At 33.6% G+C, this 5,206-nt stretch overlaps 1 long non-coding RNA gene across 1 annotated transcript; it reads left to right on the top strand.

Moving 5' to 3' along the window:
* The first annotated feature begins 2,209 nt into the window (after positions 1-2,209).
* Positions 2,210-4,933, top strand: LOC116287133 (uncharacterized). The gene is made up of 3 exons (XR_004196034.2): positions 2,210-2,331; positions 3,577-3,664; positions 4,813-4,933. It is a non-coding gene; the product is annotated as an uncharacterized LOC116287133 (long non-coding RNA).
* Positions 4,934-5,206: the final 273 nt, after the last annotated feature.

A 5,206-nucleotide genomic window follows, 5' to 3' on the forward strand; every position in this document is an offset into this window, starting at 1 on the left:
TAAATGACGCAGCTCCATGTGGCTTTTTAATCATGAGTGAATGATGTTCTTTAACCACTAGTTTCTGTTTGTTTGTTTGTTTGTTTGTTCGTTTGTTTGTTTTACACGTCCGTACGGGCTTTAGCAAACTTTTTTAATCCGTCTTTTGTACGCGACGTTAAGTTTGTCAATTATAAAGACGGGCAAATTGTGCATTGTGCGGTCAGGTGCATTATATTTGCAGATTTAGTGCGTCTTGAAGTAAGACGAAATATTAAAAGAAGTTAGCCTGAAAGTACGATGGCGTGACCCGTATTGATAGTTTTCATGTCGGCCATGTTGGAGGAACTTAACAAAAGAATTGTCAATGAATTCTTTTGCTATGTCCTCCAACATGGCCGCCGTGTCTTTTGTTATTTAATTCTCTTGGGAATGGTTGAAAATCATCAATAGGATAACATTACATAATAACACTGTCTAGGAGGATACTCTTTTTCCACAAACGTTTTTACGTCGTCCTTAGTGTAATTATTAACGAAAAGATTGTTTTTTAATATTTTAATATTTTCCTTGTTGAGAGTGATAGCTGTCTACAACACAACTTACGGAAGCCACGTTAGTGTTTATTGCCTGTGTTGACATTTTCGCGAAAAATATTTTTCATGAAAACTAGTTTCTATATTTTCAACTAAGTCAAAAGGTCATGCCATTTTATCTCATAAAAGCTATTAATTAATTTTTCTTACCTTTAAACGTGGAAACACACCAGTTTGTCGTTTTTTTGGTCTTGACAGACTGCTTATCAGCGAGGATATCTTGCAACTCGTTTTCGTTGAGGTTAGCAAATCTTCGTGAATTTGTTTCTGGTTTTTTTTGTTTATTAAGTGGGGGTTCAATGTTTTGCTCAAACTCAAAATCAAAATTAGGAAGCTCATAATCTTTGTTAGATGGAAAAGAAGCCATATTTCTAGTTTTAAGTCACGAAACACTTTGCTATTTGCTACAGCTAGCGAACCAACGGTGAATATTTCGCCGCTTCACCGTAAAAAAAATTTCTATGGGATATCTCTATATGGGATATCCACTTTTTTCGCATAGCACATTAGCCAATCAGAGCACGTGTTATATCTTGCCTATGTTATAACAAATAATAAACATACAAATGAGTTTAAACTGACTGTGGATAACAATATTCTTTATTTTAAAGACGTTTAGGAGCAGATGGCAGGCATAATGATCAGTACTGGTGCAAAGGTTCCTGTCATTTCATCTTTGAAGAGAAATTGGAAAAAAAAGTATGATCATGAAAACGTCGTAATAACCATCATCCTGTTTCAATATTAATAGGTTCGACTGAATTAAGTTCATGGTTAGTTCGGCGTTTGTCTTTAAATATTCTTTATTGATGTACAATACAACCATTGCAATTCCTATTGAAATATATCACACCGACGAAGTAAGGTAGCTGCTAATGCGGTTATAAATGATCCAAAATTCAAACACTTTTATTCTTTTCAGGAATGACTATTCTATTACAAGAGGAGCACAAAATATCCCCAGTCTTAATGGACATCAAATAATCAGTCAATATTTCTTGGTACAGACTAGCCAGATACCAGAATGGAAAATACTGCAATGTAATGAGTCCACATAGATTCCATCTCATATGACTGTAATCCCATGGACAGGCATTAAACTTCCTCAACACGAAACCACAGCAGAATTCCCACGTATACACCCACAGCACGTACATTACTCCACGTATTGCCATGGGAACGTTCGTCTTGGTTTTCAGATGAAGATACATACATTCAACTGTGTAGCTGCATAGCCCATAAATAAAAAAAGACCAGATTGATGAATGACCTTTCATGGTCCAGTCTGTGAAGCCAGACGCGATGAAATCTACGGTGGAAGTAAAGACAATTTCATCAAAGAACCCATGAATTCCATAGAAGAACAACCGAAGCCAGAGATTTAGTGCCATCTTTGCAAAGAAAATAAATGGAACAGCAGATAAAAAACGTCCAGTACGAAACAGTGTTTCTTTCTCTTCTTCCAATAGCCAATAATATACTTTAAAAGTCTCCGTTGTGCTTGAAAAGCGCCCTAAAACAAACTCGAGTTCAAATTTGATTGCTTTTGGTCTGCCATCTTGAATCAAGCCCCAAAGGACTGCTGGGAAGGTTGTTTTAATGCAATACCGCTGTAATATTGGACCGCGTGCTCACTTCGCGTTAGATGAACCTTTTTTTCTGAAATTAAAAGGAAAAGCGCACAAAAAAGGAAAAAAAGGAAAAAAAAAAAGAAAAAAATTAATTGTCTCAGTCAGAACGTCCATTGTGGTTAATGGTGAGCTTATTATACTTTATACCTAATATTGAAGTCCATATATTGTTCTTGTGATTGTTTGATCTTACCCATTTCATTCGTATATTTCCTTCCTTTTGCATTTTATTTTATTCTAACTCTTTACCCTTTGTAATCATCCTTTGCCAGTAGAATGAGGGTTTAGCTTAAATGCAAACCGTCTTTTGTTCATAATGCTTCATAAAAACAAGTTTATTAATTTCTCTCCATTTAATATGGACCAGCCACTCTCATGAATTTTGATATTATTTGCCTATGACTTACTAGTTTGTTCATGATTTAAAAACAAAGATATATTTCAATATGAAAAGATGAAAAAGCATGATTCTCTTACCTTATTCATGTACTGAAACACACAATCATTGCCATGAAAACATTTTATTGCTCTTTATCACTGTAGCCCTAACTAATGGCAAAGGATAATAATTTGCAAAAAGACTAATTAAATTTAAATTTTCATGTAAAACAGCTTTTCTGTGGATTCTGTTTAGTAGTAAAATACATAGGAAGTGATGAGTTGTAGGCAAGTGTATCTCACACTATTTCCAAGTGTTTTTTCACTAGCAAAGGGTTTTATTACTGAACAGAACACATATAAATTGGTGTTTTACTCATCTAATAAATGGAAAGGAAAAAAATCTTGTATTCTTAATGCTAATTGGTTTCTTCAATGCTACTTTCTTTCTTCAATGCAGTTTCTTTGCCAAGTTGGCTGCATACATTGATCATATTGTCAATATTCCAACTCTTCAGTAGTTCACAAGTTCTTGACCAATCAAAGCCTACATAATCTAAGCCATATAATACGAAAAAAATTATACTAATTTAAAATCAATTAAAATTTGTATCTTTTTTCATCTTCTATTGCAGCCCCCTTGATCTACAAGTCTTTCCACGCAAAAATCACAGACCCTTTTGTAGTTCAAATTTTATTTTTGTTTTGCAAGGGTTACAAAGTATTTGAAATAGATTTTGTTGCATCTGATCTCTGCATTTTCATTTTGTTGTTTTAATCCCTTACTCTATATAACCCCTTTGTTATATCTATCACTCTACTTGTTTTATTTCATATTCTCACAGAAAAGGAAGATCACACTTTCTAAAATTAGACTTAGACCATAGAGAATTAGACCATATGAACTACCTAATTTAGTTTAAAACCAATCAATTTTATTTTTATTTATTCATGATAACATCATATTTTGGTTTCCTTCTGATATACTCCAGGCTGGAAACCCAATTAAGAAAATGAAACATTGGTCAACATGCAGATACACACAGGATGTTGAGCAAACACTGAACCTAAGCTCTACAAGTAAATAAAACCAGTACATAGATGTGATTGTTTCTAAACTACTACTCCCCGGCCCCCTCCCCCCTCTCCCCCCCCCCCCTCACGTATGCCCTTGCATTTTGTTTGATTATTACTTGTGAATATTCAGCTATTTCAATAAAGGTTGAATACTGAATACTGCATACTGAATAGTGCATTCCAATACCAAAGTGCATTGTGGGTCATAGTGACATTGTCTAAAATAGGATTAATAATAATTATTTATTCTATTGTTAGTGTATTCCATCTTAAACAATATACTAACTACATTTAGAGAGTTAATTGCTGTATATTTACTTTTTATTTCAAATTAACTAGACCCACAATGTCCTTTTCAGTAATAACGCAGTATTCATTCAGTATTCAACCTTTTTTGAAATAGCTGTAAACACATGAAACACTATACTATGAAACCTCTGAAAATTAATGAGGTATTAGATTATATGGAGGATTATGTTTGAGGATATATTTTTATAGTTATTTTTATTTTTGATAGAGGGGGTAGTCATTTGAAAATTTTAGTTTTCAAAAATTATCATCTATAATATATATTTATTATATAATTACCAATGAAATATCTATTTTTCTCTATTTCGAAAAATTGATATCTTCACACGTGAAAATAACATGTTATTTTCACGTGTGAAAATAACACCATTGCGATGGCTATTCAAAAATACACGAAAAGAATTGCCTGAAAAAGCCAAAACATACTTTCATTGATAATTATATAATAAACAGAATATTACATGGGCGCTTGGAGATACGAAATTTATCTTCTTGTGTTGAAAATCTCTCACTCGTTCGCTGCACTCACTTGTGAGAGATCTTTTCAACACTCGAAGATAAATTTCGTATCTCCGCGCGCCCATGTAATATCCTCTATTTCTTTCTATTTGAACCTCATCATTAAAATATCTCTTTAAACTAATAAAAGATTACATTTTTATACTGAAAAATGTGCTTCATATTTGTAATGCCTTGAATATATCTTTTTTTAGACTTCAATATTTAATTAGAAGTGTGTTTTAGTGGGGCTAGGATCAATTTGGGGGGTGGAAGGACTTGTTTTCAGAGGCTGAATTAAGGTTTAAAAAAATTAATGTGAGCCTTCGTTCTTTGGAATATAGAGTCCCGGGCATTAGATAAAAACCCATGGTGGCAGAGCCTAGACATACCTGGCTATCAGGTGAGTTGGACCAATACCCGCCCCATCGACCCCTCCCCTAATCAGGGCTTCTGACAGAATGCCAAGAAACAGTTCAAATTATGCAGGACAATGCGGATTAGTATAACTTAAGTGTTCAAGAAATGGCTTACAATTTCGTCCTTTTTTCACAAATCTACCATTTATGACCATTTCTTATAGTTAAGTATCTTGATCTTGAATAAAATATGAACGTTATTTACCGCCACCACTTAGAACAAAGAAGGAAAAAATTATGCTAAATAACAAGGAGCTGGGGTCTTATAAATTTCTAGTTACCAGACCCTTTCACAATTTCTAACTAAAGCCACCTTGTT

This window comes from Actinia tenebrosa, unplaced genomic scaffold (assembly GCF_029948245.1).
Source record: "Actinia tenebrosa isolate PJP-AT-01 unplaced genomic scaffold, QUT_ActTen_1.0 PGA_scaffold2__45_contigs__length_23673736, whole genome shotgun sequence".
In the NCBI taxonomy this organism is placed as follows: domain Eukaryota; kingdom Metazoa; phylum Cnidaria; class Anthozoa; order Actiniaria; family Actiniidae; genus Actinia; species Actinia tenebrosa.